Consider the following 24082-nt stretch of genomic DNA (forward strand, 5'->3'; position numbering starts at 1 on the left):
ATTAAAAAACAAAGAGTAACATTTAGTGGGTGTTTGACTATGTGTTTCATTGTAAAGTTTGAAGAAGAAAAAAAAATCCTATCTAGTGAAAAATGATATTTGAAAATTATTCGTAACACAAGAAAAGGAATCGCAACAATTACAAAATAATGTGATAATCAAAATACTAATAAATTATAGTCTTTATTATTATTTTAAAAAAAATGTGGAAAAGGGGTAGACCATGAGGAAAATGAAAAGGCCACCCTTTCGTTTTCCAAGAACTACTTGTTAAATTCCTTTTTTTTTTCCTTTTAATTGGACAAAAAATTTCTGCAATATATTAGATATCCTCATTTTATTATTTATATATATATATAGAGAGAAAGATAAATACTGGTTTTGTTTCTCTATATTACACAAAAAAGTATTATATTTCTTCATCATCAAGGCAAAAAAAAAAAAAAGGTAAAGAGAAATTAACCTTGTTAATAATATTATAGTCTTTATTATTATTATTATTATTATTTTAAAAAATGTAGAAAAGGAGTAGACCATGAGGAAAATGAAAAGACCACCCTTTCGTTTTCCAAGAACTACTTGTTAAATTCCTTTTTTTTTCCTTTTAAATGGACAAAAAGTTTCTGCAATATATTAGATATCCTCATTTTATTATTTATATATATATAGAGAGAAAGATAAAAGAAATTTTCATCAATTCTCATCTTTGAGTGCTTAATTTGTGTGCTACTACAGAATATTATTAGCAAGGTTAATTTCTCTTTACCTTCTTTTTTTTTTGCCTTGATGATGAAAAAATATAATACTTTTTTGTGTAATATAGAGAAACAAAATCAGTATTTAAATACAAGAATTTTGAACTTGCAATGGAATTCATAGTTTATTTAGTTTTTTTTCCTTTTAAAAATATGTTTTAGATTGCATACGTCACATCCTTGTGCGTGGTGCGATTTTTTTTCCGGACCTTGCTAAATGTTTTGTGCATTGTATTGTTTTGATTATGCATTTGAATGTTTTTTTTTTGATTAATTTCTAAAGATGAGTTTTCAAACATGAAAATGAATTATACAAATATTACTATTTTTTGTCATGTATCATTCAATTTATGTCTAAAGGCTTACTATATAAGTTAGTAAAGTGAATTTTTTTGTATTAGGGAATTTCTTAATACAAATACTGATTTAATTAAAAGCTACTAGTTTGTGTGAACTTGTACATAGTTATACTCTAGCTCCGCCCCTTGTGTATACAGTTTGTATGCAACATTTTTTATTGTAATATTCATGTTTTTTGTATTTATTATTAATTATTAGTATAATGTTATATTTTTTAGGATGGGAGAGGGTTCTTCTATGGAGAAGAAGAAGATTGCATGGCCTAAAGATATTGATTTCATTGATTTGGTTCTCAAATGGTCTATCAAAGATATTTTTGATGAGACTTTGTATCAATTTCAGGTAATCTATTTGAGTTTAAGTTTTATACACAGTCGGTGTATACAATTTTTTTTTTAACTCCTAATAGAGTGTCCAAAAGAAATCTATGGATAATCCTTAAAAAAAACAAAAATTTTGACACAAATAGTTACGCACCAAAATAACAGCCTACAAATGTATATTAGTATATGATATACACAAGTGTAAATTTAATTAGCAAATTTAATTATTTTTTAACGACTTACCAAATGTGTAACTTCCCTTGAGAAACTAGGATTTAGTTAAACTTGACATAATAGCTATGTTGCTCAGACTCTTAAAAAAGTGTACTCTTCAAAAATGTCAACGGGTGCTTGTCGAATTATCTAAAAATAGTGTTTTTTTTTGGATAATCCGATATAGTGCAGCATCGAAAGTGAAGAGTCTTTCAAACTCCGAAAACCAACGTTCGACTTGCATGTGTTAAGCATATAGTCTGAGTAGCATGATGTTCATTTCTTAGCTCAACTTATCATAATAGTATAAGAAGTATTCAACTGATAAATGTGAAACAATAGCTTGTTTGTTTCATTTGCATTGTGTTACCATGTGATTTTAATGTAATTTCCTAATGTCTAGGTGGAGAAGATTCCTGAATCATTTGATTCAGTGGATCATTACTTGAGTTCTTTCTTCTTTCCCTTACTCGAAGAAACGCGAGCGTATATTGTTGCTTCCTTGAAAGACATAGTCAAATCACCATTTGCTGAATTAATATCCTTTGATGAAGTAAAGCCAAATGGATCATTGGTTTTTGATGTTGAGGTTGACTATTGGAGGAACAGATGTTGTGATGGTTGGATTCCTTATAGGACATCACCGGGAGATATTGTTGTTATCTCGAATGTTAAACCTGAATCTGCAGATGACCTGCAGCAATCGGGATATTGGACATTTGCATCTGTTACTGAGGTCTATGAGAATGATGCATTGGTTAATTTTAAAGTCAGAGTTCCTCCAGGTAGTAGAACTGTTAAGGGAATGCGACGATCATGCCACGTAGTGTTTTTGGTGAATGTAATGCCGAATAAGAGAGTATGGAACACGTTGCGTGTGAGAGGGAATTTGAATATGATTGAGAAAGTCCTGTGCCCCGTGCATGAGGTAAGTAATCTTGTTGATTTACTCGTGCTTAGTAGATGTTTGGAAATGAATTTGGTGTTATTTGAAAAAAAGTGTAGTATTTGAAGTCAAGTTGAAAATGGTTATTTGAAAATTGAAGTTGCGTTTGGACTTGCATTTCACTTGTAATTTTGTGAGGGATTTTTTAACTTATAAAAGTTGTTAGAAGCAATTTTTGAACTTGACCATTCTCTTTTTTCTTACCTGACCCTGCCTCAAGTAACTGTTTTGTTACCTCCGTGTGTGGATTTGGACTATGTAGTTGTAGTCTTCTCTGTTGTGTATCTTTGCATAAACAGAAATCAGGAATGATATAAACATTTGTTGATATTTGTACTCTTGCACAAACAGATCGAACAGAAATGTGATGTTTGTTCAGAATATGATGCACCTGTTGGAGAAGTTACGTCTAGCCTGTTGTCCAAGTTGAACGATTCCCAGGCTAATGCAATCTTTACATCTCTAGCCACAGTGAGATGTCACCACAAGGCTTCCGTTGAACTTATCTGTGGTCCACCTGGTACTGGAAAGACTAGGACATTAAGTGTAATGCTTGTTGCGCTGCTGCATATCAAGTGTAGAACCGTTACTTGTGCCCCGACAGATGTAGCAACAGCCCACGTTGCTTCGCAGTTGGTTAAACTGATCCGGGAGTCATCTAAGAATGAATTTGATGGCTTTTGTCCTTTGGGTGATATTCTCTTGTTTGGGAATAAGAACTGTGAGGATGGTGAATATATCACGGAGATTTCCCTTGATTATCGTGTTGACAGGCTGGCAGAGTGCCTTGCACCAACGACTGGTTGGAATGACTGTTTAAGTTATATGATTAGTTTTCTGGCGGAACTCGGTGAGCAAGAGGTTGATTTTTCCCCAGCTCGGTTTACTTCGACAGCTTCATCTCTCCGAAGATGCATGCTTATGATCTGTACACATGTACCTATACAGTTTCTTCGAAAAGAAAATGTTGACAGAATGGTGGACGCTCTCTCCTTGCTCTATTCTCTCGAGAGGATGCTCTTTTCTCGTCAGCAACCATTTGTACCGTCTTTAGTTATCCGGTCCCTTGTTCTTCTGAAAGATCTTCAGCAATCTCTCCGGACACTGCATTTTCCTAGTGCAACTAGTAAGGATCTGATAATGGAGTTCTGTATCCAAACGGCTTCCTCGGTGTTCTGCACTACTTCTACTTCATATAAGCTACATTCTGTGGAATCGAAGCCGTTTGACTTATTGGTTGTAGATGATGCCGAACAGTTGAAGGAGTATGAAGCAGTTATACCCCTTCAACTTCGAGGTTTGAGGCATGTAGTTCTAGCTGGAGATGAGTTCCACCTGCCAGCAATAGTTAAGAGTAGAGTACGTATAGTCGTATACCTTTTCACATGCAATTTTGAAGGAACTTCAATTGACATAAAGTCAAACCTCTTTATAACGATGTCATTTGTTTTATACTTTTTTGTTGCTATAGCATAATGATGTTATAGTGAACATATTATATAATATAACGTGAAAATTTGTTCCATAGAAAAACTTAGCGGTTAATAGTGAAATCTTATTATAGAGAGATTTGACTATATTTTTACCATATATATTTATAGAAATTTATTACTCAACAGATTTCTCGTGAAGCTGGCTTCGGAAGAAGCTTGTTCAAAAGACTCGGTTCATTTGGTCATGTTAAGCACCTGCTTAACATACAGTACAGGATGCATCCTTCAATAAGCCGGTTCCCAAATTCAATTTTTTATCGTAGGCAAAAACTTGATGCAGCGGATGTAAAGAGTAAAGCCTATGAGAAAATATATCTTACAGGACTGTCTTTTGGCCCGTACGCCTTTATAAATGTACCGTGGGGAGAAGAAGAGCTGGATAATCTTGGACACAGGCGAAATTTGGTTGAGGTTGCGTTGGTAATTCAAATAGTCCAGAGCTTGTTCAAAGGTATAATCATATCAACGAAAACTTATACATTTTGTACATGATTCATAATATATCTTTCTGGACACTGATTAATTAGTTTTTGATCCTACACTTGTTAATGTGCTGTCTTCTACTGATATTGTTAAAACTATGACGATGGGCAAATGGTGTTGCATTGCCTAATATCGATGTATCATCATAGAGGTTGTATGTAGCTTCCACCAGTATATCATTTTTGACACTCGTGTACGATTCCAATTTCGCAGCTTGGAGTACCTCCAAGAAGAAACTTCGTATTGGTGTTATTTCACCGTATGCTGCTCAAGTTTTGGCCATACAAGATAGACTTGGGCAGAAGTATAATAATCATGCATATTTCGAAGTTAACGTGAAGACAATTGACGGATTTCAGGGAGGGGAAGAAGATATTGTTATAATATCTACCGTGAGATCTAATCATGCTGGATCCATTGGCTTCTTGTCTAGTCTTCATTGGACTAATGTTGCTTTGACCAGGGCTCGGTACGGATCAAATTGATACTCTGCTTTCTTCTTCACAATTTGGATCATTCTGCTTTGTCTTAAGATTTTTCATTCTTTTCTAGACACTGTCTCTGGATATTGGGCAATGAGAAAACGTTGCTGAACAGCAACTCCATCTGGGAAGCACTAGTTCTCGATGCCAAAGATCGTCAGTGCTTCTTTCATGCAGACGAAGATAAAGATATGAGAAAAACAATATTAGATGTCAAGAAGGAACTGGATCAATTGGATGATTTTCTAAATGAGGATAGTATTCTTTTCAAAGAACAAAAATGGAAGGTAGACACATTATTTTGTTTCTCTTGCTTTTTGTTTAGATAAATGGATGAGTCATACTTTGGTCATTTACACTAAACTTGTTCTGAATACAGCTTTGTGTAACTTAACGTGATAGGAGATTGGATAGACGTGAAATGGATGAATTGAATTATAGTAGGATCATTTATAACGAATTCATGACACTGTGAATGTTCATGCACTCTAATCTATGCTCTTCGAAGCGTGTTTTTCCTGTTATGTTAGTTAGTCCTAAACTATGTTACGCGGTCAACAAACAAGTTTCTCAGCTGAAAAGGTGATTGTTCTAATCTGATACCGAAAATTTGCCTGATGAAACTACTTTCCTTAATGAGTTGTTTGTCTTGTCCTCAAACTAATTACTTGCTTTGTTGTTCGTTTTGTTTTGTTTCCACAGTTTATATAGGAGTTTAACAATTTTTTAGGAAATGGAAAATGGTCGGACTTTCAGATTTAGGGACTTCAAGAACAAAACTAGTCTCTATTTATAAAAGTTGATTAAGCTACTGTGTATAAGATCTCCGGCTACTCTATCCAAAAGCAATTGATTTTGAGTTAAGAGGTAAAATTAGGTAAAGGGTCCCTCCGTCCTAATTTACATGTCTTAATATGACTAGGCATGGAGTTTAAAAAATAACGGGGACTTCATTCCCTTCGTCCTTTAAATCTTGCAATTTTAAACTTTTCATGTAGATGTCACGCCCCGGGAGGGTACCTGTAACACCCCTCAAAATTTTTCCAAAGATTCGGACCCTTCTTGTGTTCGGGAGGGGTCGAACCCGAGTATCTTGAAGTATATTCGTGAGTTAAGATGAGTCTCTGAGGGACTGAGCAGTGTTAGAGGTGATGTGTGGTCACCAAGGACCCCTAGGACCGAGCTAAGTCCAAAAGATCCGTCGTGGCTAAGTTTAGGATAAGTTCGTATAGGGGTCGACTTTTAACGACCCTATCTTTTGAAGGACGTCAATCTGGGTGGCCACGACCTATCAAATTAAAGATCGTCTAGTCTTCTTTCCAACGCCACCAAGAACGTAAATTTTGGAGTTCGAAGTCAAAAGATATGGCGATCCTAAGATGAACTAACACGGCAGGAATTTCAATTTTGGCTTGGGTTGCAACTGCTGGGGAAATGGACTTGGCGCTGTAAGGGCGCGATGCGCCACTATCGCGCCAGGAACATGCCTCAGTAGTTTGGCCTTTGGCGCGACGCGCCACTAAAAGTTTTGCAGGGTTTTTCAGGCCAAATTTCCAGAACTCAGAACAATGGCCTTGGCGCTGTAATGGCGCGATGCGCCACTATCGCACCAGAAATATGCCTCAGTAGTTTAGTCTCTGGCGCGGCGCGCCACTGCGAGGTGTGCAGGTTTTAGGCGTAATTGGCCTGGCGCTGCAAGGGCGCGACGCGCCACTATCGCGCCAGGTGCGTTTTTAGCCTATTTTCAGAACTTTGAGGAGGGGTAATTTGGGAACTTATCCAAATTATATATATGTTACCCTTGGTCTTTTGGGAACACATTTTGCAGCTTCACTCTCTCTCTAAAAAGCCCTAGGAGCTTCTCTCTCTCTCTTCTTCTTCTTCTCCATTTCCAACAAAAAGAGTCCAAGAGCTTCAAGATTTGAGTCCTCCATTGAAGACCCAACATCAAGGTTTTCTCCAAGTCTTCACTAAGGTATGTAAGGCTATCCAAAACATGGGCTAATTCCACCCATGTGCCCTATTCTTGCTTTGAGGTTAGATATCTATGAAAAATGTAGTTTCTTGGTATGATTCATGTTTGAATGAGTTTGTCCCTTATTTATTTAATGCCATATGTGTTGATGTTGTTGAGCTAAGAAACTCCTAAAACCTTCATGTTAGTATGAGTTGATGGAGATGACTTGTTATTATATTTTGTTGATCTCTTTAGCCAAGTGATTATGTTGCTTAAGTCATTTTCCTTAAATGTGTTATTCTACTTGAATTGTTGAGCTAAAGTCATAGAGTTGTGATGAGTTTTGACGTGATTGAGTTAATTGGAGGATAGAATTGACGAGTGGACAAGGTCCTAAATGAGACTTGCCATTATGACTTAAATTGAGTTAAGAATGAGGATAGAGTTGATGAGTGGGAAATGTTCCACATGAAACTAGCCGTGAGGGCTTGTTTGAGATGATTGGAGGGAGTCTTATGAGCATAAGTCATGGGAGGAGTATCGAGCACCGAAGTGGGTAAGAGTATAGTCCATACTCGAACCCCAGAAACTTCGCCGCCAACGTAGGTAGGGACGGAACCGTTAAAGTCGGATGCTTCCCATGGGATCGAACCGTTAAAGTCGGATGTTTCCCATTTTACTGTCCTGAAATGATAGGACTTGACTAATCGATGGTATCCATGATTAGGGAGGCGTTCGTGCCCTAGCAAGGTATGGACGGACCTGGCAACAACGTCTGATTGTTGTACTATCACCGGCTCATAGGTGATGGTTGTCGGTTAAGAGAAACTCCTATTTAGGCCTTGATAGTGCTCCGAGTCAGTTGAGTTAAGTGGCTTATGAGTTAGTCCTGTCTAAACTATTCTTGTTGGATTTAGGACATTTGAGTGAGTTGTCATGTATATATGTATGAGTTGAGATCCTGAGTTGATATTGATGTTTTCTTAATGTGGTTTCATCCGACCATTTTACATACTCGTACATTCCATGTACTGACGCCATTTGGCCTGCATCGTTTCATGATGCAGAGACAGGTACTAGAGATCATCAATCGGCGCTCCGTTGAAGATCCACATACACTTCCAGCTAGTTGGTGAGTCCTCTTAGTTTCCGGAGGATATTGAGTCTTCTTATACAGTTTTGTTGTCATTTCTTTTATTTTGATTGTTGGTAGCCATGGACTTGTCATTGGCACCTTTTAGACTTGGATAGAGGCTTCATAGACTGGAATGTGGGGAGGTTGAACGGTTAATTCGAGGAGTCTTATTATATTTGTTGTTGAGTTGATGAATGCTTGGCCTTCGGCCCTCATATTGCGAATATTATTTCATTAATTGAGTTTCCGCTAAGAGAATGTGATTGAATGAATGTATGACTGAACCAGGTGGTTCGCTTGGAGGTCAGAAATGGCCTTCGGGTGCCGGTTATGTCTAGGGTACCCTCTCGGGGCGTGACAGTACCCTAGACGTGCCGGCACTCAAAAATCAATATGTCACGCCTCGAGAGGGTACCCTAGACGTGACCGGCACTTAAAAACCATTTCTGGCCTTCAAGGGAACCACTTGGTCCAATCACACTTTCATTAAGTCACATTCTATCAGCGGAAGACTCAATCATAAGAATACTATTCATAATTTAGGGCCAAAGGCCGAACATATATCTAATCAACACTAGCAAGAATAAAACTAGTCAAAACGAACAATTCAACATTTTCCACACTCTAGTCTATGAAGCCTCTATCAACAATTCAGGAGGTGCCAATGACAGGTCCATGGCTACCACAATTCAAAATAAAGGAAAACTAATCAAAGCGAAAGATAATTTCGGTATCCTCCGGAAACAGGGAGGACTCACCAACTAGCTGGAAATGAATAGATCTTCAACGGTGCGCCGGTTGATGATCTTTAGTACCTGTCTATGCATCATGAAACGATGTAGGCCAAATGGCGTCAGCACGTGAAATGTACGAGTATGTAAAATGGACGAATAAAACAAACATCAAGGAAGAATCAAATCAACTCGGAATCTCAGCTAATGGGAAAGAACAACTCAATCAAGTGTCCTAAGTCTAAACAAGCATATGGTTTAGACGAGACCAACCACATACGATTCAATCCAATCCGACTCAGATTACTATCAAGACCTATATGGGAGTTTCTCTTATCCGACAATGATAGTACAACAAGCCGACGTTGTTGCCACGTCCGTTCATACCTTGTCGGGGTATGAACGAATCAACCAATCATGGATCCATAACCAACCAAGTCCTATCATGTCAGGACAATAATTTGGAAAACATTCGACTTTAACGGTCCAATCCCCTCCTATGCTTGGCGACGTAGTTATTCGATTCGAGTTATTACTTACTCTTTCCCAATTCGGTGCTCGATACTCCTCGCAAGACTCAATGCTCATAAAACTCTATCCAATCGACTCATTCTAATCATATCGACAAGTCTCATTTGGAACCTTGTCAGTTTATCAATTATATCACAATCAAACTTTTTCCAATCATACTATTAGATCAATCCCAATCACATCTTTCAAGAGTAGTTTAGACATGCATTTATGACAATATGTAATCTCATCCAATCATTTCTCCATTCATTTAACAAATTTTTTCGGGATTCATCAAGACTCCAAAATTCTAAATCAACTATTTAAGATAATCAACCTATTTAAGAAAATTAACATATTAAAAATAATCATCATATTTAAGAAAATCAACAAAATATGTTTAACCACTCATACTCAATGAATGCAGTAAATATTAGATGCATTTAGAACATAATTTTAACCCCTCAACTCAATCTCAAAATAGACGTTTTAATGTAAAAATACTCAACTCGTTTATACTCAAAATTCTCATGCTCAGAATGACAATTAGGAGACTTCTCAAACTCAAATCATGCTTAAACTCTTTCTAAATCAAAGATGAAAATAATCATTCTTTAAACTCAAAATAGTGCATAAATAATTTATTCAAAAATGTTCACAAATCATTTTTTTAAAACTCCTCAAACAATCATTTATACTCAAGATCCTCATACGACTCCAATCAAATCAAATTATGCAAATCATATCATGTAATCACATTGGACTCCAATCCATTTCATCTCAAAACATCATCATCAACATAACCTCCTCATCAATCATTTTACCTTTGTTAAAGATAAATATCATTCACATCATCATCAAACATCTTGCTCCAAAATCCTCATTTAACTCTATATACAATTTCATTAAACTCATTAAAAAATATTCATCATTTCACTTTGAAAGCAATATTGTTTTTATTTTACATAAAAACCATCAATCTCAACCTCAAGAAAAATTATGACAAAAATGAAATCTCATCTTGGTTTCATTTAAATGAATACATGAATCCATACTCTCAACAAAACTCAACTCAAGAACATCATTAATACATATGAATTTATATACAAAACTAGATAGAAATTATAGATAACTCATGAACTCAACTCATGAAACTTCAAACTCAACTCAACTCGAATCAATGAAGTTGTTGGGCACGTGGATGAAATCAATCCAACGTTGTGAGTAGCCTTACATACTTGGAATGAAGATCATCTCACTGAGAATCAAGACTTGAAGGAATGGCTTGAAACCAAACTCTTCTTCTTCTTCTCCAATTCTTGCTCTCAATGCTCTTGGATGTTTTTGGAGAGAAAAATCCTTAGAAACTGATATGGGGGCGGATAGAAACTGATATGGGGGCGGAATTTTGCCCTAAAAATGCGTCCAAGATCATATATTTATTATTAGGTAATTTTCCCAAGATGCCCCTACAAAAATCTGAAAAACTGGCCAAGTCCGCGACAGGTCCGCGACGCGGACTTGTTTCGCACCCTTCTGGTCGATTTGACACAAATTTTCTGGACAAATCCGCGTCAGAAGTCACCAAGTTCGATCCTACACGCACATGAAGAATGGTTCGAGTCTTGGCGAAAAAAAATAAAAAATTGGGGTGTTAGTCACTTTTTTTGCAAACAAGTATTAACCCAATTATGATAGACTTCTAAAATATATAGGTAGGTCAGGTCAAGTTTCAACTTCTAATATATATATGCCCAACGTATTTTTGAAGTTCTAAAACTATATCAATTTCATATTATATAGGATGTTCCCATTATCTTATGCTACTTTGTAAATATGATAAAATGAACACAATTTTATTTAAAACTTTTTTCAAGTGTTCTATGGTGTGATGTTTTCAGTTTAGTGCACGTTTCTTTTAAGAATCTTTTCGGTAATGCTGACATAATGTAGGTGATGTTAGTGACTTGGTTGGTTGTGTTCCTTGGAGTAGAAGCTGTTGATCCTAATTTGAGTTCCTCTTACAATTACCACTCTTAATTCATTTTTTTTATTTCCTTTAATTTGAGTAAATAAAGATATGCCACTTGTAAGAAGATACCTCGCAAAACGAGCTAATATCTCCTCCACTTCACATTTGAGTAGGTAGAATCAACTGTTTTGCTATATCGTTTACTGAATTCTCCCGATGATACTTCGTTGATCATTTGTAGGATGTACTCCTGTACAATTTTTTTAGCTCATCGCCACTCGGAAATCAATGGAGAGTTGTGTATGAGTATATGAAAGAACACAGTTTAGCCTATTTGTCCTTCCCAAGTTTCTGTGATGCAAAACATAATATCTTTTGTTCTGAATTGAAGCAACTTTACGTGGCTATTACTCGAACGAGGCAAAGATTGTGGATATGTGAGAGTGTAGATGAGTTTTCCAGGCCTATGTTTGACTACTGGAAAATGTCGTCTCTTGTGGAAGCAAAGAATGTTCATTCAGTCACAGATACTATGCAAACTTTTAGCACTCCGGAGGAGTGGAAATCGAGTGGAATGAAGGTCAACTCGATCTTCCTTGTTCTGTTGCTACTCTCTCGTACATTTTTCATTTCTCCGTCTTACGTCACTAAACGTGCTCTTAAGTTCTTTCCGTCCTCCTAAAGTGTTTGATGTTCAAATGCAGCTATTTTCGGAGAAAAATTATGAGATGGCACTTATGTGTTTCAAGCAAGCGGGTGAAACGGGGTGGGAGAAAAGGACAAAGGCAGCTGTTTTCATGGAAACTGCTGAACGAATTCGTAATTCAGATCCCGAAAAGGCTCGTACCTGTCTTCTGGAGGCTGCTGAAATATTTTACTCTATTGGCAGGTTTGAGTCTGCAGCGGAGTGTTTTTATGACTCAAAAGATTATAAACAAGCAGGTATGACTTATGAAATTGCTCTTTTTTCTTTTTCTTTTCCTTCTTTTATGTTTTGTTTGGATTTAAAGTCATTTTGCACTTCCGTTTCTTAGAGTTCAAGTATCCACTTTTGAGCTTTAGTAAGCATACATCGTAAAATTATATGCTTAGGGGTTTATGAAGCATATTGATTGGCAGAGGCGGAGCCATGATTTCAACTTTATGAGTTCTGGTTATTTGAACGATGAAGTCAAGTGTTAATAACATTCTAAACTTAATATTTGATATATATGTAATGCATTTCCTTTGCGACGTCTTCACTTATAACATGAGAAAATTTTATATTCAATCGCGTTCTTTGGTTAATCTGTTTAACCTGCAAAACTTATATGCAGGAAGTATTTACTTGGACAAGTGTGGTGAACTAATAAAGGCTGCTGAATGTTTTACACTGGCCGGTCGCTTTAAGAAGGCAGCAGAGATTCATGCAAAAGGAAATTATTTCACAGAGTGTCTTTCAGTTTGTACCAGAGGAAAATGTCATGACTTAGGTCTGAAATATATCGATTCCTGGAAGCAAAACGCTTGTCAGCGTGATAATGTTGGGAAAAGTGCTGATGGAATTGATGAAAGCAGAAAGGACTTCTTGGAGAGTTGTGCATCTAGCTCTTTTGTGCTTAAGGACAAAGAATCTATGATGAAATTTGTCAGAATTTTCCCATCGATGGACTTGAAGCGCAAATTCTTAATGTCTCGAAAGTGCCTCGATGAGTTGCTATTTTTAGAAGAAGAATCAGGAAACATTGCTGAAGCAGTAAAAATCGCACAACTGATTGGAAATATACTTTGTGAAGCTGATCTTCTCGGGAAGAGAGGGCATTTTAATAAGGCTTGTTCACTCGTCCTTTTGTATGTTCTCTCTTACTCCTTATGGATGGTTGGAAGCAAAGGTTGGCCTTTGAAATCGTTCGTGCAAAAAGAGGAACTTTTACAGAAGGCGATGACATTTGCGAGGCAGGGATCAAATTTTGAAACAGTGTGCATTGAGATCAAGGTTTTATCGAATGAGTCGGGTGATTGGTCTGACTTGAAGCATAATTTCATTGCCTCTAAGAAATGTAAAAGTTTCCTAGGTGAAATTTTGTGCTGTAGAAAGATCTTGGATTTTCATTTTCAAAATGACGTAACGAAGTATGTTTGGGATGATAAGTTATTGGGTGCTCTAAATGGTTCAGAAGAACTGATTCTAAGCTACCCAGTTAGTGTTGGGACACTGCTTCACTTTTGGAATTCATGGAAGAAGAATGTCGTTGACGTTCTTGATTCTCTCGAGTGCCTTAGAGGCGTTGATTTTGGTGAAATGAACGGAGTTGGCGAATTCTGTCTAAATTACTTTGGTGTTAGCAGCAGTTGAATAGTCTCAACGGTATGTATGTTCTGCTGCATCCAGCAGCTGAATGGGTGAAAAATGTTAAGAACATTGTCATAAGACGGAACAAACGACTGGTATTTGTTGATGCTCAGCATTTTATCTCTGCTGTTCGTACTTATTGGCATAAAGCGTTACTCGTAGTCGGTCTGAAGGTTCTCGAAACTCTTGCATCCCTCTATGAGTTGGCTGTAAAGTCGATGCCTTTGAACAGTTTTGAGTTGAGAATACAGAATGTTCTGATACTCGTGTCAACAAAGTATTTTGAGAAGGTATTCCCCCTCGATTCTCGACAGTCAATGGTGGGACGCATGATTTATCTAAGGAGAACAAGGCTTTCTTGTGACTTGCTTCAAGAATCTATTGTTCAGGATATATGCACTAGTGATCCTCTTATCTATGGACAGATCGGTAGGATGGTGATCGTGTGCCTTGCTTGGGGAAAACTTCCCGAGGAGCTGTACAAGAAAATTGTTGGAAGAATCCCATCAGATGTTCCTTGGAAGTCAATCATTGAAATTCTCTGTTGCATGAAACAGAGAGAATGTTGGGAAGATTTTGATCAGTCAGGCAATTCTGTTGGAGGCCAATCGTTGGAACTTCAAGAAGTTCTATCGAGCTACGGTAATCTTGAATGTTCTGAGTTATTGCTGAAATTTTGTCAAGCTTTGCAGGATACGTATAGTGCGAATTGGAAGAAAAAAGACGAGAATTGGATGAAAATTGGAGACTGTTTATCCCCTGGCTGCTTCTTATATCTTCTCGAGCATTTCTTGATTTTGGTATCTCAGTATCGTGGAATCTTCTTCACAATTAAATCTTCATTTGTGGAATGGCTGATATCGGAGCAGTTTGAATCCCAACCAACTTCCAGGAATGATGCTAACACACCTGTTTTAGAAGAATTTTATGATTCCATTGTTGTGATGGTACAACAACTCATTTATGACAAAGCTTGTACAGTTGAGTGGATTGCACGATCAAAAATCAATGTTGATCTGTACTATAAGCAAATGGTCTTGAGATTGGTGTTTATCATGTGCTTACTGTGTGTGAACTGTGAGAAATACTATGATGTTCTTTTCAAAGTGCTCAGTATCGATGATGTTAGGAATCAGCTTGCGGAGGAACTTTATGACATTCTTCAACGAGGAACAGAGAACAACTACATTCAGATCAATGATTTTGGAGAAGCTTTTCAAAAAGGCGGAGATCCACTTTTGGTTGTTAACCTTGGTGAGATTGTTCAGGGAGTTGAGTATTCCAACATTGTCTCTGTGCAGTTGGGAGCAGACTGCAGCAGAGAAGATATCTTGAGTTTGTTGCTTCCCGCTGAAACAGACAATTCAATAGATCAAACAATCACTGTTCCGGAAGTCATTTCTTGCGCGAATTTTTTCCTCACATTGTGGTGATCAGCCAAAGATTTCGATCGTTACTCCTGTGTCAGATCAGTACGTGCAAATGAATTGGGCTGTGTTTCAGGAAATATCAGACGTCTTGAAGTCTAGTGGCAGCGATGACAGTGTAATTTCTGCAAGTGTCTCGACTGTTGATTTGAAGGTTGAAACTAATCCTAATTCTCTTAGTGCTGTGTTTGTTTTCATGTTTCTCTTTTTTTATTTACTAAACTTTATGTTTTTATTGTTCCTAGGAGGAAGTGAATTTTTATGTAAACTTCTTAACCACTGCAATTAATCTGTGCTCGGAGAAGAAACTTTATGTTGCCGAGGACACGATGGAGGAAACAAGAAAGCCCAAGCTTGTTGTCTGGAAATGGAAAACATTGAACAATTGCTGAAGAGCTTGTTGTCAAGAAAGCCCAAGTTAGAAGTTTTCTTGAATCATTTCATTGTGCCCAAGGATATAACCGTCGTGTTAGAGAACCAATGAACGGAGAAACTTGATGTATCGTGTGTTGAAGTTGCCACAATTGATCTTCCTCCGTCTACTAGTACCTTTGATACTAACGATGTATATAACTTAAACAATAACATTCTATATACTTACAAGGGCAACAAAGACAGTATCAGCCTTGTGATCATAGATGACAAATCCAAAGCTACCTTCAAGTTCCTTGTGTACTTGATGGGCCGGATATGGGCCTTTATCACGGAGGGTCCGATAAGCCTCACTTACAAGCATGGCCTCATTTGCACACTTTGAAAGCCCAAAATGCTTGTTTAGAGCACATAAGTTGTTTACATTTCCCAAGAAAATACAATATATGTCATTCACACCACAAAACAACCTACAAAAAAATCAATTTATTTTGTATCATATAAAAAAATTCATTGGCAAAAAATTTAAAATGCACTTCCAAGAACCAAATCAATATTTATTTATATTTGGATGGCAAAATGTATATCCCGAAACAACAGAACAAATGGGCGGAGGAGTGGGGGGTGAAATGTGTCAAGTCTCAGCCCTCTAACCCCGCCCTCATCAATCATAATATTTTATTATTCTATTTTCTATAATTCACCTCGCTCTATTATTAGGGTGTCAATTGGGCTAATTGGACAAATTGGATTAAATTTAATCGGGTCATAATGAGAATTTCGTATCTGTCTATTTGTGTTTGTATGTATGAGTATGTTCATTCATACCAAAATATGGCAATTTATAGAAAGAAAAGGGAGCAAGTTGGACAACTTGCCTAGTGGGCACCACTTCATCAATTTTCTAGTGGGTCCTACTAAAGTGACATTCACTTCTCTTTAACACTCTCTCTTGGATGTCTACATGTAATTAAAAAAAATTACAAGAAATAATATACATAATTATTGTAAATATCCATAAATATTGTGTCTCGTTAAAATTTTACTAGAAAAAATCTAGTGGAAAAAAACCTAGTGAAAAAAAAGAGTACACACATCTGCTAATACGTCTTGAATGTTGCCTCATTAAAAACCTTACCAGAAAAAATCTAGTGGGACAAAACCTTGATTAAGGAAAAAAGAGTGCAGTGCGTATTTTACTCCTCCTGATTAAAACTTCATTTGATATTTTGGAGACGACGCATTCCAACCTTATATCTTAGCTTCTCAAAAGTTGATATTGGTAATGCCTTTGTGAATAAATCTTCAAGATTATCACTTGAACGAACTTGTCGTAATCAATATCACCATTCTTCTAGAGATCATGTGTGAAGAATAATTTTGATGAAATATATTTCGTTCTGTCTCTTTTTATGAAGCCACCTTTCAATTGATCTATGCACGCGGCATTGTCTTCGAATATAATTGTGAGAATTTTGACATCATTTTTCAAGTCACATCTTTCTTTGATGAATTGTATAATCGATCTCAACCACACACGTTCTCTACTTGCTTCATGAATTGTTATTATTTCAGCATAATTTGAAGAAGTAGCAACAATAGACTGATTTGTAGATCGTCATGATATAACAGTTCCTCCATTGTAAATAGATAGCACGTTTGAGATTGAACTTTATGTGGGTCTGATAAATAACCTGCATAACCAATAAGGACTACACAACCTTTGTTAGTATAAAACAAACGCATATCAATAGTACCCTTTAGGTATTGCAAAATATGCTTTATACCGTTCCAATACCTTTGCGTAGGGATGAACTATACATTGCTAATAAATTAACAGAAAATATTATATCAGGCCTAGTTGCGTTAGCAAAGTACATAAGTGCACCAATTGCACTTAGATATAATACTTCAAGACCAAAAATTTCTTCATCCTCTTCTGGAGGTCGAAATGGATCTTTTTCCACTTCAAGTGATCGAACAACCATTGGAGTACTTAATAGATGTGCTTTGTCCATGTAAAATTGTTTTAAGATTTTTTCTCAGTGTAGGCAGAATGATGGACAAAAACCCTGTCTGCTAAATATTCAATTTGCAGACCTAGACAAAGTTTTGTCTTTCCAAGGTCTTTCATCTTAAATTCTTTCTTTAGTTATCCAATCATCTTTTGGACCTCTTCAGAGGTTCCAATGAGATTTATGTCATCAATATAAACGACGAGTATAACAAACTTTGATTCATTTTTCTTAATAAAAATACATGGACAAGTGACATTATTTATATAGCCTTTATTTATTAAGTACTCACTAAGACGATTATACCACATACGCCCTGATTATTTTAGACCATATAATGACCTTTATAATTTCATTGAGTGCATCTCCCGAGACTTAGTATATGCTTCAAGCAATTTTAATTCTTCTAAGATTTTAATGTAAATTTCATTATCAATTGAACCATAAAGCTAAGCTGTCACTGCATCCATTAGATGTATTTTGAGATTTTTATGTACAACTAAACTGATGAGATATCGAAAAGTTATTTCATCCATAACAGGTGAATATATTTCTTCATAGTTGACCCCGGGTCTTTGAGAGAATCCTTGTGCAACAAGGAGTTCCTTGTATCTTACAATTTCATTTTTCTCATTTTGTTTTTGCACAAAAATCCATTTATAGCTAACTGATTTCACACCTTCATGGGTTTGGACTACAGGTCAAACCTCACGTTTAGCAAGTGAATCTAATTCTGATTGAATTGTCTTTTGTCATTCTGGCCAATCACATCTACGTCGATATTCTTCGACGGATTTAGGCTCAAGACTTTCACTATCTTGTATGAGGTTAAGTGCAACATTATATGCAAAAATATTATCAACTGTGATTTTTGATCGATCTAAATTTATCTCATCACCGATAGAACTTATTGAAAGTTCTTCATTCACTTGAGTTTCGGGTTCATTGATTTCTTCAGAAATATCAAGATTACTCAAATTTTGACCTTCTTCAGAAGGTTCGTGTGTAGTATCATCTTTATTATTCCTCACGCTTCTCTTTCTAGGATTTTTATCATTTGAACCCAATGGTCTACTACGCTTCAGGAGTGTTTGGAATTCAGAAGCTATGATAGTAATAAATGGTCCCTTTTGGACATCAATTCGGATAAGCACATTCACTGTAGGGATATGTGACTTAATTATCCGTTTCAAATCAGTAAATTTCATCTGATATTTGATTTGCTATTTTCTGTAAGTGGATGATCTTCTGGACTTCCTGCTCACGTGTGCGGATATGTGGATCAAAATGAGATAATGATGAAACTTTGCACGCAATTTTTCTTGTGGGTTTCTTTTTCCCTCCCTCTAATGACGGAAAAATTATTTTATCAAACCGATAATCTATAAATCGAGCAGTAATAAATCTCCAATCAATGATTCAAGGTATCAAATTATGGAGGGTGAGTCAAACCCAACATAGATGCCCAACCTTCGTTGAGGGCCCATCTTTGTACGTTGTGGTGGTGCTACAGGCAAGTAAGGGGCAGCCCGGTGCACATAAGCTCCCGCTATACGCAGGGTCCGGGGAAGGGCTAGACCACAAGGGTCTATTGTACGCAGCCTTACCTTGCATTTCTGCCCGAGGCTGTTTCCAAGGCTTGAACCCGTGACCTGCTAGTCACATAGCAGCAACTTTACCAATTATTCCAAGGCTCCCCTTCTGCTACACGCAAGTATATCGCATAATTAAAAATTCATAGATGGGCTATATTTGGCTCATCACCAAATACTAATTGTGATAGAGAGTATTTATTATAATGTGTCGGTCTGAGATGTACAAGAGCTGTTGCATGTAAGATAGAATGACCTCAAATAGTAATTGATAATTTTGGTTTCATTAATAGAGGTTTGGCTATCAATTGTAGGCGCTTAATAAATGACTCTAGAAGGTCATTTTGAAAATGAACATGAGCAACAAGATGTTCAATTTTTATTCTAATTGATAAGCAATAATCATCAAAAGCTTGGGATGTAAATTCTCCAGCATTATCAAGGCGAATAACCTTAATTGGATAATCTGAGAATTGCGCTCTCAATCTTATTATTTGTGCTAACAACTTCGCAAACGCCAGGTTGCGAGATGATAAGAGGCATACATGAGACCATCTACATGATGCATCTGTTAGGACCATAAAATATCTAAACAATCCACTAGGTGGATGATTAAGTCCACATATATCTCCATGTATACGCTCTAAAAAGTCAGGAGATTCGATGCCAACCTTCAGGTTCGATGGTCTGGAAATTAATTTGCCTTGATAACAAGCATCACATGAAAATTCATCATTCGTAAGAATCTTCTGGTTCTTTAACGGATATCCATTTGAATTTTCAAGAATTCGTCTCATCATTATTGATTCAGGATGACCTATTCGATCATGCCATAACACAAATGTATTTAGATTAGTAAACTTCTGGTTTACGATCATATGTACTTCAATTGCACTAATTTTTGCATAGTATAGGTCATACGACAAAGTTGGTAAAAAGGGCAACCCGTGCACTAAAGCTGCTGCTATGCGCGAGGTCCGGAGAAGGGCCCGACCACAAGGGTCTATTGTACGCAGCCTTACCTTGCATTTCTACCCGAGGCTGTTTCCAAGGCTTGAACCGATGACCTCCTGGTCACATCGCAACAACTTTACCAGTTACTCCAAGGCTCCCCTTCTGGTAAAAAAGGGCAGCTCGGTGCACTAAAGCTCCCGTTATACCAATATATTCAGTATTTATTTCATTTAGTGTCTCAACATGATATCCATTTCTGCGGATATCTTTAAAACTTAATAAATTTTTTTGGGGATTTAGAAGAGAATAGTGCATCTTCTATAACAATTTTTGTCCCCTTAGATAAAATATAGTAGCTCTTTCGGAGCCTTCAATCATTTTTGAATTACCAAAAATTGTAGTAACATTTGTTTTTCTTCTAAGTTGAAAAAATATTTCTCGTCTTTAAAAATAGCATGAATTGTTTCACTATCAATTACATAAATATTTTCGTGATTGATCATTGATCCAAACAAAATTTGAGACATATCCATATTTCTCTTTTTGTTACTTTCTAAAAATATAGTTCAAAGTGATAAAAACTCATATTAATAACATGTTATAAAATACATTAACTTAATAAAATAAGAAGAAAAAGATAAGAAAAAAGAAAGAAAGAGCAGATGAGAATTTCATATATGTGTATTTGTGTTCGTATGTCTGAGTATGTTTATTCATACCAAAATATAACAATTTATAAAGAAAAAAGGGGAGCAAGTTGAACAACTTACCTACCTAGTGGATCTCACTTCATCAATTTTCTAGCGAATCCCACTAAAGTGACATCCATTTTTTGTTAACGATTGAGATATTTATAGATAAAAAGAAGATGCGATTTAGATAAGAAGACGACAAAGGTGTCAGAGTGATCCATTAAGAATCTTGAAATTGAGGGTAAATTTTATTTATTCTTAAAAAAAATATTGTCACATGTGGACCATTGATTTTTTCTGGAAGGGTAATAATAAAGAAGATTTTAATGCCAAACAATTATTGAATTTTGGAAACCTGTAATTTTTAAATGGTTTTTGTTTGGGCGGATAAATTTGAGAAGACGAAAGTTTATCAAAAAAAAATTATTTATTTTTAAAATGCATAAATAATTTTGGGGTGTATATTATCGGAGAATGACGGAATTTGTTTAATAATATTTTTTGGAAAAAGTGAAGAAAAAAATTGAGTACGTGGCAAATACTTGGAATTGTTCATCATTAATTAGCTAGATCTTGAGCCCATTTGAATAGGCTTAAAAAAAATAATTTTTATGTATGAAATGCTTTTAGAATTTTGAAGTGCTGAAAGTTATTTTTATAAATAAGCAGTTGAGTGTTTGGATAAAAGTACTTATGCCGAAGAAATAAAGAAAATGATGTGAATTTTAGGATTAAAAGAATAAAAAGGGTAGTTTGAGAATTTAGTTAAAATATTAGGGATATAAAATTAATTTTCATGGTCAAAGAAAATGGCTTTAAGCACTTAAAAAAAAAAGTTAGGAATCCTAACTTTTCATTTTTTGCTGACTTTAAGAACTTTATGGCTTAAAGTTAGCATTAGACAAATACTACAATAAGCTAAAATGGGCTCATCCAAACGGGCTCCTTATCTATAGCCACATTCATTTGAATTGAGTCTGATATTCTCTCGTTTCAAAAATAAAAAATGATCTAATTTAATTTAATATAAAATTTTAAAAAATAATTTATTTTTTTAATTTTGTGATCCTAAATTAATGCGATATTAAATATATCAAAATATCTTTTAATTTTGTAATTTTAAATATGTCACATAAAAATTTAAAATTAAAGTATTGCAAAAAAAAAGTAGATCATACTTTTTTAAACAGAGGAAGTATTAAATAAAAATTATAATAAAATAATTAAAATGAGCTGTAATGTGTAAATTTGAATCTAATCAACTTTTAATATAAATACTGAATATTAAGTAATAAATTAAAAAATAAATTTTATAATATATGAATTTAAATTTAGCCAATATCAAACAACAATATTGCTCTTAAAATGAATTCTACCATATCAAAAAAATATGAGTTTGCTACTGTTTACTTTCGAATCCTATTCAGCGAATCTTCCTTCTATTATTGGATAAGAATTTGGTACTGTTTACTTTCGACACGTGTACATTCTTTGCACTTGTCTTTAGTTTTTGTGGGGTTTGTGGGTGGGGGGGGGGTGTGAATATTGTTTTAATTCCCAAAAGTCATTTAATAAATTAGAATAACTTTAAAATATACCTTACATTTTCTGCTTTATTAATATCTTCAAAATTGTTTTGAGGAAAAATATTTTTGTTTTTGTTTTTGGACTTAAAAGCACTTTTTTAAAAACCTAAAAGAGTATAGCTTAGTTAACTTATTTTGTACAAAATCTTTTCATTTTCTATTTGACATAATTCATTCATTTATCGATTACTTATTAAATTGAAAATATTATCGAAACATCTTTTACAGAAGAACAAATTAACGATTTTGAAACACTATCTTTTTTATAGCATATGTTTATACACCCAAGAATGGTTCGGGAAGCAATGAAGTAGGAGGAGAATAGTAAATTCTCAAATTTAAATTTTATAAAAAAATAAAAATTAGGTGATTTTTATTTATATATTAAGTTTTGATTGACAAATTACCTGATACTTGCACAAATGGGTGATAATAAATACCCTATAAAATAGTCGAGGAAGACACAAGTTGATTCAAACATTATTATTATAAAAAGATAGATTATAATCTTTGTGAACAACATCAAAATATTCTGTGAATTTTTATAGGTGAAGTTGAGAAGGATAAAATGTATACAAACTTTATTCCTACCTCACAGAAATAGAAAAACTATTTTTGAAAGATTTTGGGCCCTATTATCACATATAAGGGGAAAAAACACAAAAGTACAGAAGCAATAACGAATGAAGAATTTTCAGATATGATAAACCTTTTAAGCATAATTACTCCATATGAATATAGTTTTACTAATTACTTATAATGATAAATATAAATTTTGCCATGAATTATACAAAAATTATAGCAAATTATACAAATGATATACCCACTAATTATTTGTATACCAAAATATAAAAATACAGGTATACATATGTATTTGTATATATGGCAAGAGAGATTGAGAGAGAGGAAGAGAGAGGCGAACGAGAGGCAAATTGTATATGTATATCTGTTGAATTGTATATATATATTTGTTAAAAAATTATATATATGTAACTGATATACATATGTATTTGTATATCTGGCAAGCGAGATTGAGAGAGAGGATGAGAGACGCGAGCGAGATCGAGAGAGGAAGGAGAGTGGCGAAGTGTGTATGCATATTTGTCAGAAAAATTGCATAATGATAACTAATATAAATATATATTGTATATTTGACAGCGAAATTTGCCATACCGTGTAAATATGTTTGCTGCGAGCCGTAATTATTTTAAACTATACCCATACCGCGTAATAATTGCATAATGGTAACTGATATAAATATATATTGTATATTTGACAACGAGATTTGTCATACCACGTAAATATTTTTCGTGCGAGCCGTAATTATTTTAAACTATACCCATACCGCGTAATATAATAGTAAGGTTTGTCATACCGCATAATTTTTCCATAACAAAGGATAATAAGAAAAACATTATATACTCTTCTCTCCGTTTTAATTTTTTGTCTAATTTTAACTTTACAGGAAATTTTAAAAAAGCAAATAAGACTTTTGAATATTGTGATTTTAAACTCTTAAACATGACACGTGAAAATTTGAAAGAAGAGTTACCAAGTTATAAAAGAGACAGATAAGAGAAAATAAGACAAATAAATTAAAAAACAAAGAGTAACATTTAGTGTGTATTTGACTATATGTTTCATTGTAAAGTTTGAAGAAGAAAAAAAAATCTTATTTAGTAAAAAATGATATTTGAAAATTGTTCATAACACAAGAAAAGGAATCGCAACAATTACAAAATAATGTGATAA

General features: G+C 35.0%; 1 pseudogene; it reads left to right on the forward strand.

Annotated features, from left to right (window-relative positions):
* Nucleotides 1-1328: 1328 nt before the first annotated feature.
* On the forward strand, nt 1329-15701 carry LOC129894905 (uncharacterized; annotated as a pseudogene).
* Nucleotides 15702-24082: the final 8381 nt, after the last annotated feature.

This window comes from Solanum dulcamara, chromosome 7, assembly GCF_947179165.1.
Source record: "Solanum dulcamara chromosome 7, daSolDulc1.2, whole genome shotgun sequence".
NCBI classification, from domain to species: domain Eukaryota; kingdom Viridiplantae; phylum Streptophyta; class Magnoliopsida; order Solanales; family Solanaceae; genus Solanum; species Solanum dulcamara.